This window comes from Geospiza fortis, unplaced genomic scaffold (genome assembly GCF_000277835.1).
Source record: "Geospiza fortis unplaced genomic scaffold, GeoFor_1.0 scaffold265, whole genome shotgun sequence".
NCBI classification, from domain to species: Eukaryota; Metazoa; Chordata; class Aves; order Passeriformes; family Thraupidae; genus Geospiza; species Geospiza fortis.
In genome coordinates this window covers 1,887,642-1,900,214 of record NW_005054393.1, presented here as the reverse complement: position 1 = coordinate 1,900,214, position 12,573 = coordinate 1,887,642, and the positions used below count along the sequence as shown (strand labels likewise).

General features: G+C 40.3%; 1 long non-coding RNA gene across 1 annotated transcript in view; it reads left to right on the top strand.

Annotated features, from left to right (window-relative positions):
- Positions 1 to 12,573, top strand: part of LOC115948420 — a 95,165-nt gene that overhangs the window by 2,960 nt on the left and 79,632 nt on the right. Inside the window, exon 2 of the long non-coding RNA XR_004082241.1 lies at positions 7,511 to 7,583. This is a non-coding gene — a long non-coding RNA (uncharacterized LOC115948420). The remainder of the gene's footprint in view (positions 1 to 7,510; positions 7,584 to 12,573) is intronic.

Here is a 12,573-nt window from a genome sequence, read left to right as displayed (position 1 = left end):
ATTCCTGACCTTCCTTTTCTTTCTTCTCCTTCACCATTCTCCTCACTACTGCAACTCTCTGCAGGTTATGAGAGGAAGTATTTAGAAACAGAAAATTCACTTTGGGCCTTCTCCAAAACTGGTGGCTATCCAGGGAAAAGGGCAGAACCTAGAAGAGGGAGACAGGTCTTTCCCTGGCTTGCAGGAAGACATTTTTAGCAGGGATGAGGCTTTTCCTTCCTCCCCTACAGGCCCTTTCTAAGAAAATTGATGATGAAATGAATGATTGATACTGATCCTGCTGTTTATGCCTAATCTGAAGGAAAGACTCTGATTTATTAGAAGGGGTAATTAAGAAAATAACATTTTGTCACAGAACACAAGGCTGAAAAGGTATCTGTCTAAACTAAACCCAAAGGATGAACACATTTATTGCCCTGGCCTGCATCTCTTCTTCGGCCTAAATGACATCCTCTGCCTCCAGACTTTCCCTTAACTTGTGAGAAGTTTTGATCCTGATCTGACCATTGCAGCTGAAATGGGAAGGGGAAAAAATTGCCAGTCATGGAAAGGCTCTATAAAATAGACTATAGTGGAAGGAAATTAAAGATAAGGAGAGCTATGAGAGACTCGCTGTTGAAATGCACATTTCACTGACAGGGCCTTCACAACAAGGAATGATAAAAAGGAGCAGGGGGAATATCCTGCATACATGGGAAGTCAGAGAGCTTTCTTCTAAGTACAGGAAAAGGCACTGTGTGTGAGAGGAGGCCTGGAGCCCTCTCTCCTTCTAACTGACCCACAGTGTGGTTGGGTATCAGCTTGGATGGATTTGTCTAAAATCTTTTCCCCACCAGCCTGCATGGTGAGGCTGTGTGGATGATGGAGGGGTGCCCATTCCCTCTTACCACGGTGTCGGATTGTGTGGCAGCCATCTGTGTGCTGGCATACAGGTGCATGTGTTCTCACTTGATGGGTCTGGAAATCCTCCCTCATTCTCTGTGCATGAGTTAAAAAATGCTGATTTAATGTTTTTGGGGGGATTTGACTGAAGTATTTGGGAGGTTTCTTTCCAGTCAAAACAAAACAAAACAAAAACCCCAAACCACATTGCCAGATGCTACACTGCTAGGATATTATAACACAAAGAAAGCTGTAATTTTGTCACAGATACATCTGTGACAGGGCTGATGGAATCAGGCTGAGGGATCAGAGCCTGCAAAGAGACCACGAAACAGGCCATGCAATAAGCCTGTTTTTTCATATGATTAGAGATGGCTAAGCATGTGAATATGTATCACAAAATAAGCTCCGGGGTTCTCTTCCTGACGAGGCACAAAAAGCAATGTTTAAATGGGAAATGCTGGAAGTCGCTGGCCTGATCCCTGTGTCCCATGTGCCTACCACAGTGACTCATGGAAGCTGTGGTTCTCGTGATCTGCTCTCCTCCAGGGCTGGCGCCCCCCCATTCAGATGACTCTTTCCATCGTGAGCTGCGGGAGTCCAAATAAAAAGAATACTGTGGTGCACTGTGGAAAATGTGTTCAAGCCTAAGAGCCAAAGAGGAAGGAGAAGGGGGGCTCACAGCACTTGAATTACTGCTCCCATGAGACAATAGGACTAAGAAGATGACTGGGAAATGAAGCTGAAAAGAGACACTATGATTTTTGTTATGACCGCTTTTTGTGAGTTGTGTTAGCAAATCCTGGAGCTAAAAATTTCAGGTTTTGTGACGGGAAATCAAAAACTTCTGAGAAAATCAAAACTTTCTCACGGAAGGCGCATTTGGCAGAATTCACATTTTCCTTTAGCAAAAGCGGTAATGCTTCGATGAGCTTTCTGATCCATTCTGCTTCCCATATTTAGCCCTGTTTCAAGTGGGACTGAGCATGGGGTGTAGTTACTGCCTCCACAACTACACTTATGCAGATGCCTAATTAACCAGTTTGATCTGCTGTCACTGGGCTTGTCTCTGCAAATGTGCTTGCAATTCTTTTTTGAAAATGCTGCTTTAAAAGTACTGGCTCCCCAGAGACTGAAGAGTAAGAATAGCATGATACGATAAGAATAGCATTACGAGTGATGACATATGGTGTCCCTTCTCTTCCCTCTAGCTGAAGTTCTGAGCCCATGTACTTGGCAGAGTGATGCAGCAAACAAGAAGTCTAGTAGAACATATTTACTAGAATTTCAGGCTTTTCCGTGTAAGCTTCCATGACGAAATATGTAACTTGAACATTCAGTAGTCACAACAAAGGTTATTCTGGATTTGCATAGCTTCTAGAGCAAAACGAGCACAGTCTGTAAAAATGGGTCCCTTTATGAGTTCCTGGTCCAGTGGACTTGTAAAAATAATTAACAGGGTGTCCACCATGTCATACCTCTGTGAGACATGCCAGTGCTTTCATTTTTGTCAAGCTAGGTGGGTTTGAGGAATTTTCCATAAACCCGAGATCATGAACTTTGTGCAAGTCTCTAATTTCATTTTGAGGGAAAACCCCACAGCTGATCCCTACAGAGATGTTCTTGAAGGTGACTCAGTTGAACTTGAAGGTTCAGAGTACTTAAAGCATCTTCCTCCCTCTTCCATATGGGCAGTAGCAGAGAGGGTGAGGTGGTACAAAATCTGCTGACTTCAGCTTCCTTTGCCTTTTCCTCTTTGTAAGTCACACTCCTCTTTTAAATGGCTCCTTCTATCTTGAGTGGCACCAGTTTAGTCAGATAGGAGAATGGTGTGCTGTGAGAAACTAAGTTCTGCTAGAGGGCCAAGAATTTTTAAGGGGAAAAAACCAACCTCTTAGGCACTCTACTTAGCCCCAGAAAGCAATGGATGATTTTACCTTTGCTAACATCATGGAGGAAGTCACTCACCTGCTGTCATGATGGCCTTGTGGAATTTATTGTATGGGTGTTACACAGTATCTTCTCTTCCCTGGGCAACAGCATTTTAAATATAATTGGCACTGGAGAGCAGAACAATATTGGACAGAGAATATAACTTTGTTCTTCTGAATGCAGGAGATATCTGTATGCTGCCCCATGGATTTCCAATACACAGAGAATGAGCCACCAAGGCATATGGGGAGGCTACTAAACCTTCCCTTCCTTACAGGTACTCTGCTGTCCTCCAAACATTAGGTTTCCTTGTTTGACTTGGTCCAAGAGATTCTTCAAGAGGTTTATAAAATTCCAAGGAGGAAGTGCCTGCAGTGTAAAATTAGAAACAGGGAATGGCCAATTCAATCATTAGGCCTTTGACCAAGAGCCAGTAACACTCACTTTCCTTTTTTTTAGTGACCAGAGAAGGCAGAGAGGGCAAAGCAGATCATTTGCTTTGATGAACTACTCAAAGTGGTTGGGAACAGGGGCTGAAATGGCAGTTTACTCATTTTATAGATACATGGATCTATAGGCAAAACAAAAGAAATTTACAAATAAGGAGAAGAGATTTGAACTGGCTTATAAGAGGCAGTGGGCTTCATCCTCTAAAGAAAACAAGAGTGGCTATAAGAATTATAAATTTGGCGGTTCATTTTCTGTTCTTTGCACTGAAACTGTGAGTCTTACTTGCACCATGAAACTCCTAAGGAAACGTGAAATGCTACCACAAGAATAAATGTAATAAAATCTTAAAGCCAGTAGGGGAAAGAATATATTTTGTAGAGTTTGTTCCATATAAATGAGTGACTAAAACTTGGAAAAGATAACTTGCTTAGCATTTCCATCTCTTCAGTTCACACTGAAAATTCTCAAGCTCTCCATAACTCTTTTAGATAAATTAGGACAACTCTTTTAGATAAATTAGGACGTATCCAAGTGAAACATGCAGATATTTATAATATGGAAAAATTTCAAGAGTTCAATGTAAGAGGAATCAGGAAGCTGAACTGGGAAGATACCCAGATTTGCAGTTTTGGAAACAGGGTAGGGGAGAGGAAAACAGCTTGAAAGGAAACATGTGAGACCACAAACATTTTGTATGCTTGATCCAGTAAGAGGAGGGAGCTGTTTCTTATCCCTTTTTTGTAAGGTAAATTGATTTCTCTAGGTGGAAAAACTTCTCAGTGAAGGAGAGCAGTCTTTGGGTATCACTAATATTGGGTAGTCCAATAATAATGTACAGTGTCCATGTATTTTTCCTGTTTGAGAATAATTTTATTTTGTTTTTTCTTAATTTTTAAGTACTTTTTGTGCGGTTACCTGTATTGTTTTATTTGGGGAGTGACACAATGTATCATTGGGGAAGGGAAAGTACAAAAAATGTAGCCTAGCTTATTAAAAAATGGCTCACTTTCTTCAGGTTTTTTTTTTTAAACTGGACATCTGAGGAGGTATGCATGTGCCAGTTGCGAAAGGGATACAGAGACCCCATAATTTGGTGGCAAATGGTAAAGGCTAGGGCCCTGTGCTTGGGTGTTACAGGGCTGTCCTTTGCCTTTATGTGCATAATTGCAAACATCAGGAAGAGAACAGAGCATGACTCAATCTACAGAATGAGCTACGTGACCAGCAGCAAAACTCACAGAGTTCCCTTGCCTCTTATAGGAGTTTCCATGTTTAGAGGAGGAAAGGAAAAAGAATAGCTAATTGCCTTGAATGGTTCATTCTGCAGCAGAGAATGAAAATTAAGTCTGTATGAGAGTTTGGCACTGGGAGAACAGAGGATGCAGAGGCAGCAGAAGCAGATCTGGAGTTCAGTTTATTTTGATTCAAACCTGTGAGAAGTGGATACTGTAATTTGTGTCATTATTTTTATTGTTTACAGGGGAAAATAGGCTGGGCCCAGAGAGCTCTCTGAGCTGTCCTAAACAGAGAGCCTGGGGCATCCCACAGGAACAGGGCTCACCCTTGCTGCCTTCTCTCTGCCACCCACAGCCACTCTTTCACACTGGTCAGCTCCTGCTGCTCCCTTTTTTGGAGGGAAAGGGGAACTGCTGAAGAATCCTCAAGGGACATTGGACCTTCTTTCCTTGTGCTTGGAGAATAGGAGAAAAACACTGGACCTCTTTTTCTTGCCCTAGTCCCAAAGAGTGAGAGGCAGATAAAGGACTTCACTCTTCTGTCCTTCAGGGTGAGGTGGAAGCTGGGAAAGCTGGGAGCAGAGCCTGTGCCTCTGCTTCCTGGTGAGCATCGTACACTGGGCTCAGAGGAGGTTTCTCTTGTTATCCCTGCAGAGAGTGCTGGAGGCAAGGGCAACATAGCTGCCTGTCCCACTGGGTGATGGTCCCGGCTCCAGTGCCAGCTGAGAACCACTGGAGTAGTGCTGCACAGGAACCAGTCAGCATGTGGCCAGGTAGGGATGCAGGGAACCCAGCCACCAAGTTAACTGCTGTTCAGGCACTTCAATTCACATATTCAACAGTCCTGAAAAGTACAGAAACAGCCTCAGTTCCAAGCTGTCCCTTTTTTGTGTCAGGTAATTTAATTTCTTCCTGGAGGGACCAACGTTCAGATGATGAAAAGCCTTTGTCTTTGCATGGGGCTGTGTGAGATGGCAGCAGATGAAATCTCCCAGAATCAAAGAAAACATGACCACCAACTAGGTCCAAGTTACCATCCTTTGGATTTCTGTGCAGACTGCAGCTGTCCTGCTGGTGCCCTTTCCAAAATCAAAGCCCTCTACTCTGACAGCCAGTTAGCGGGACTACAGCTGGCTCTTGGAGAGGAGTGAAACAAGCTGGCACGAGTTATCTTGCCTTCTCTCAATGGAAAGTTACGTTTTCCTTCTATGACAGCATCCACTTGGGATACTAAAATAACTTTCCAGTGCCTAATTAAGCTTCCACATCCTTATTGGGAAAAGATGGTGGTATAGAAGGATTGAGATCTACCCACTGCTAATAAATGGGTAGCCAGGGGATACAGACCAAGAATCCTGACTGCAAGGGCCCCACAAGCTAATAGCAGGCAACCCCAATTTGCCTGAATGTAGGAAGAGACACCTGCAGTGGACTGACTCTTTCATTCAGGGATTTAGGCCTCAACCTAACAAAAGATAATTGAAATGCTTTTTTTTTTTGCCTTTCATTTTTAACCATTCTAGTAAAAAAAAAAAAAAGCATCAAAGCTCATCATAATTGTTTCTATAATTTCTCTCACAGATTTTTTTATTTTTTAATCAAACAAGTAATTTTTTTTTCTTTTTGATGCAGTCATCTGTCCTGGGAATAGAAGAAGGTCAGGGAAAGTATGACAGTATAACAGAAAAAAAAATTCCTTTCCAGATACTGTGGAAAAAAATCTGCAAACTCTGTAGCAATTATTTTCTGTAGTACTAGTCAATATACAGGGACAACAAAGTTCAGCCATATATTCTGAATTTACACTTCTATTCTGATGAGTCAAGTGGTTTAAACTACTCTCTCTCTCCCCCTTCCCTCCTCACTTCCATTCTCTGCTGTCTTTTTTTTTTTTTTTTGCCATATTCAAAAACCATGTAGTAACTTTGATCAGAAAAATCATTGTTTGCAACAGAACTTGCAATAGAGAACTTTTCTCTGGTCTTGTCTATGAACAGATAGAAAGGAAAACAAATTATCTGGGATTTGCTGTTGGTCACTGTAAACTTGATGTTCTTATTCATAATGCATGCAGTGTTTCCATTCATACTATTTATATGTATATGTGTAGCACTCCAAGTGTAATCACCAGAAAGTTAAATTTACAGGTGTACTTATGTATCTACAGGCTTTATGCATAACATTTCTTGATACTTGAGGTTTACAAAACTGTATCTTCACTGAAGTTGCTGGAGTTAGTCTTGATACATATCAGGATGTTAGGATCCCCTAGTTTAAGTAGTCCAGGAATACTGTTTTTTATGGAGTTAGCAAGATGATCCCACAGTTGCATCAAGGCTGAAAGAAACTTATTAAATTGTAATCATCACGAGATTCTTGAGCTGAACCTTGAAGGAAGGTGTATTTTAGACGTGTGGAACTAACTTTTTTTGTTGGGTAGAAAAAATAAGCGTGGGGATAGATGACCTTGCAAAGGTAGCATTTAAGTTAAGTAAAATCACTCAAATGAGGTTGTCCTGCTCCAAGAATTTGGTCTTACCTCTTAAATAATAAAAAATTAGGCTTGGTTACTAGAGGCCCTGACTAGAAGTACATGACAGACTGCTGTTTCATCAAAATAGGTTTGTTGGGGCTATGTTTTTTGTTGTTTTGGTTCTGTTGATCTTTAAGTTTTATCATTTTAAAGCTTGTCTCTCCTTTGTACCACATGTATTGAATAAAATTAAATACAGGCTGTGGTATCTGTTCTGGCTGCTGATGGAATTATTGTATGCTTGAGTCTAATTTCTTATTGACCTTAGAAACTTAACTGTCAAAAGCTAAGAAATTTGTGTATTTTTCTAAAGATGAATGGTGTATCAATTACCATGTAATAGCATTACAAAGGAAATATGGGACTTATTTGTAAAGTTTCATTTTATTTCCACCTAAATTCACAAAGTTAATGTAAATTCACAAAGTTAATGTAAATATTCACAAAGTTAATGTAAATATTCTTGTGATTTTCACAGACCTGGGAGCAGCTCTTGTAAATAACTGCAAAAACACTTCAGAGTCCTTCCAACAGAATGTACTATTGTCATGGTGAGTATCTAAAATATTTGTTCTAATAAAGAATCCATTCTAAAATCTCTTTTATTATTAGTAAGATAATACTTGCATGTGCTTATTCAAAGTAGCATGAGAAACAGACAAACAACAGCAGCAGCAATTCTCCTCTGCTTTTGGAGCTGTGGTCACTACAACGTGTACCAAACACGGGCCTATTTGTGTGAACTCCAGCAGTCACTTTCTTTAGGATAGTACCTGCTTGCCACTGCTCCTTAATGAAGAGAGTGCCATGCCAGAATCTGGGATGGTGGCACTCTGGTGCCAGCTCTGTCATGGGGCTGCTGAGTGGTCTCAGTGCTGTCACTTCTGCTTGCCTTTCCAACTTCTGGGAAATGAAGTTTTCTTTGGTATTTTTTCTGAAGTGCTTTCCCAGAGTTCTCCATAAGAGAAAGTGGTTTGCTTTGCAAGAGAAGCTCTCCCAGTCCAGAAACTGCAGGAAGCCTTGGGCTAAGTTAGAAATATGGCCCAAGGTAGCCCTGGTCCAGCAGAGCGCAGGAGTGTGGGCACAGCCCTGACTCCTGAGCAGAATCATGGATTCAGTGCACAGAGGAGACCTGTCCTCACCTATGGCCTCAAACAGCTGGAATCACAGCAGGCTCACATCAAAAAGAGGGAGGCAGCAACTTTTCACCAGTGAGATATGTTGTGTGGTATTTAACAAACGTGCACAGATAGGGTCTGTGGCCTAAAGAGCTCAAAGGCAGGCATAGCTGGAAGGTGAAATAAAGTTAGTTTGGAAGAAAATTCAGGAAAATGTAGGACTTGTGGCAACAAATAGTGTCCATTTCCTTTTGGCTGCTTTCATGGGGTATACCTAAACTTTCTTCACAACTTTTTTGTGTGTTGGTTACTGCAGAGGTTGAATGGAAATTGTTTGGGGCAATAATGACTGGGCAGAAAAGGTTAACCTCAGGTTGAAAAAAAAATATTTCTTCTTATTGTATTCTGTTGTATCAAAAATATCTTTGAATACTTCTGGTTTCTCATTGTCTGTTTGGATCATACATAGCACCCATTGTATATTCTAACCAGTCTTAATTATTTGCAAATGTTCAGCCCTAAAGCTGCCTGTGTTTCCAGTCCCACTCTCATAAAAGTAATTGACTTCATAGGGCTATTATGCATTTGCCTAATTATTGATATTTCTCTCCACCGTATGATGCTAATTTAACTTTTACTTTTTCCATCTTGGATTTATTCCTGATTTTCTTGTATACTTTTCTTTTTTTTTTTTTTGTCCTGGCAGAATGTTGGCCTGGGCTCCAAGTATCAAATTTAAGTGTGACAGAGTCCCTATTCAATTCCAAAGTTATTTTCCATTCTTTATTTTCCTCAGTATTGACAAGGGACACAGTTCCAATAAACAGTTCGTATAGCCTAGTACCTCTGAAGACATATGCATTTCTGCAAGCTGGGTTTTTGCTGGTTTGGTTTTTTTTTTTTTTTCCATCTCTCCATATATCCCCATATGTGGAAATTGTATTTGTGGGATTTTTAGTAATATTTCTTCCATAAACTAAATTTTGCCCAAGTTTATTGCTCACTGGTTACACAGTTGTTCTTTATTAAAATAACCCTCCTTCCAGTTTTTAAAATAACATTCTATGTACCTCACCTTCAGCTAGTTTTACTATGTGACCTTGCATAATGAAACCGCTCCAGTTCCTCAGATAAAGAGCAATGTGCGACTGCTCAGCTTCCAGAAGGGTGTTGGGCGATTTAATGCACTGGTTTTGGGATATGCAAAGAGCCCTGCTTAGCTCAAAGATAAGATGGCCCAAATAATTCAAAGATAAGGAAATACAAATGGGAGGTTCTTACTAGCAGCACAGGGCTGTGAATAAAACAGCGGTTCCTGGGTTTTGATTTTAAACTTGCTAGCTAGAAAATTTTGCTTGGAGGAAATTACTGGGCTTTTTTTGTCTATTTGCAAAAATACGTGTCAATATTATAGTAGTCTGAATGTTTGTACTTTACATTTGGTAGCCATTGCTAAGGTTAACACTGCCTCTGAAATGAGTGTATTCAGGAGCTTCTGAATTTTGTGTCTGGTCTCACAGAGCATTTAAGTTGTATATTTGTGCATTCAAATTGTATATTTGAAAGTGTAAGCAGGAATAATGCAGGAGTCCTGTGCTGGACCTTTGCACAGGGACTGAGTAGAAAATACTAAGTATCTGAAGCTGGAGTCAAGAATGTCTTCTGAATGATGTCACCTTCTCAGTGAATATATTCACTTCTGTCATCTCCTTGCTGCTTTTAAGCAAGGAGGAAAATCCCTACTAAAAATATGTCTGTTCATAAATAGAGAAGGAACGTTGTGTCTTATTAAATAAGTGACACCAAATAATTTGCTCCATCCAGATTTTTCCAGTAGCATGCATAACTCAGTCAAATTGCATTTCCTGACATTTAATGAGTAATTTCTGGTATATACATTTAACCAGGAAAAACAGGAAATTCACCTCTATGGAGAAAGCCAACTAAAAACCTGCGTGTTGTGACAAAGTTAAAACTGCAGTAGGAACTCAAACATATTCATTGCCTGGTGTCTTGCTATATTAATTATGCATCCTTTGCCCACCATTAATTGAAGCCCAAAGCTTTCACAACAGGGGTGTCAAGTTAGGCTTATGGCCTTGTCAGACAGACAATTAAATAGTTTGATTTTTCAGAAATACTGGATATACTTCATCTCCCTTTTGCTCCCTACACTTTCAAAAATCACATCATAGGTATTGAATTTAATTTCCTGAATGGCAGCTGGCTTTAAACATTGGAACTGGGAATGGATGAGGGGAAAGTAGTTAGAGCTGTTTTTTACTAACAGATTGTGCTGCTTTCTTTCAGTGTATAGTGCATTTGTGGTCAGCCTGGTAGCAGAGCCTATCTTTGTGCTACTTTTGCATTTTTTGAGGGGGGCGGGGGCAGCAAAAAGGGCAATGAGCTTTTTGAATCTCACTACTCTCAAGAAGGGATGAGTGTATACTGTGTAGCATCCAGCCTGAAAAATGCCTCTGAAAAATGAGTGTTGCTTATTGGTTTTGATTTTAGTACACAACATGTGAAAAGTTTTCATGCCCTGGTACCTGGGCTTTATGGCAATAAGCTACATCTGGGATATCAGATGGGTCATCACCAAATCCCCATGAAACACCTCCCACATAGTTTTCTCAGGGTGTTTCCTGTGTGTAGAAGCTTTGTGGGCTGTAAAAATCAGTGGTCTACAACATGAAGAATGATTTGTGATGTCTGCTCTACAACTACAAAGGACTTTCGTTTATGTGAGGGGCTGGTGTTACCTGTTAGTGTTGCTGCATGGTTCTAGCATCAAAGGCCACAGTATTACCAAGCAGGCAACAAGGACCCTCTACCCAGGAATGTCTCTGTGAAATACAGAGAAGAGGTCAAACACACATCCTCAGCCCTCAATAGCTAAAAAAGTTCTCTGATTTGCTGATAGTGTTCGTGAGGCAGATACTGAACAGTCCTTGGCGCTGGCTGAAACACAGCTTGCTTATTAAGGTGTGATGGATTTCGTGCTCTTTTAAATATCACAGGATTTAAGCAAAACAAGAACAAGAGCCATAACAAAATTATTAAACTAAGTGGTACAAGTTCAAACAGATCTTTGCAGTTTGTGCTTCTCAGTGGAACTGTGGAAATTTTTAGGCATAGGAAGAGTGAAGTTCTTGGCCTCTTCATGCAGATGTTAGGGCAAGGAAGCAAAGTTGTCTTTCCACCAATGTTCATAAATTTGGGATAGGAATTATTTACCAGAGTCATCCTGGATTTTTTTGTTTGTTTGTTTGTTTGTTTGTGTGTGTGTGTTGTCATCCCTGAAAGGATGCTGAAATGAAAGTTAGGTTCTTCCTCCTTGTTAAGATTGTTAAGATGTCAAATTGTATTGGAAGAGTTGCCTTGGCTGGTCTTACCAGAGACAAAAATATATGTTTCTCTTCATAAAGCATAACTTATGAAGCCTCTTTGCTTTCCTGTGAGGAATGGCCAAAGATTGTGGTTGGAAAGAGCAGATGTGTCCCAGTGATACTGGGAAACCTATCAGGTTCCTTGTTGCACCACTCACCCCATTGAGCAGAGATTATCAGCTTGGCAATTGTGTGGCCAAGTCCCATGAAGAGGAGCTGCTGAGGTGTTTTAGTTTTCCTTATTAGTATAGGACACTGTTTCCTGTGTTTGTCCAGACACTCCATCTCCACAGATCCCGTTTCTGCAGGGAGCCAGCACATGAGCAGCTTTGTCCTGAAGGTGTTGGAAGCACCTGTGTGGATAACTGTGCACCTAAAAAGGAAAATTCTGAATTGTTTGGGTAGTTACATGGTTGCTTGTGATTTCAGGAAACTGAAGGTTGTGATCCACTCATTATCTGCCTATCACATACATGCCTCTATATTAGGCAAGCATTCATACCTGTTCAATGAGACAAGTAATATTGTGAAGATTTTCTTTTAATAACTATTTGAAAAAAGTTAAGCCACCTCCATTTGAAAATGGAGCATGAAAGTAAAGCATTGTATAATATTTTTAAAGTTAGAAGATACACTCAAATTAATACAACGATATTCAGTGAAAGAAAATGTTAAGTGGTTTATAACTATAGAAAAAAACCCTAGACATTACATCTGTAGAAAATTAGTAAATTATGCATCTGGAGTGAAAAAAGTGAGTATCTTTACACAAACTAATGTGGTAGATTTGAGTCATCCACACAAGATGTGATTAAACTAATTAGAATTTCCCCAAAGAACCATAATTCCATACATTGAGTGGTATAAATGGGAATATCACTTGTGCTGTAATCTTCTGTAGTCCTTGGTTATAAAAAAGACTTATTAATTTTGGAGTTCTTTTAGGAGGATATGTAGCAGACAAAATAGTAGAGCATGAATTACAGGTTTGAATGTAAGAAGTAGGAAAGTGATTAAAACCAGGCCTGGCTCAG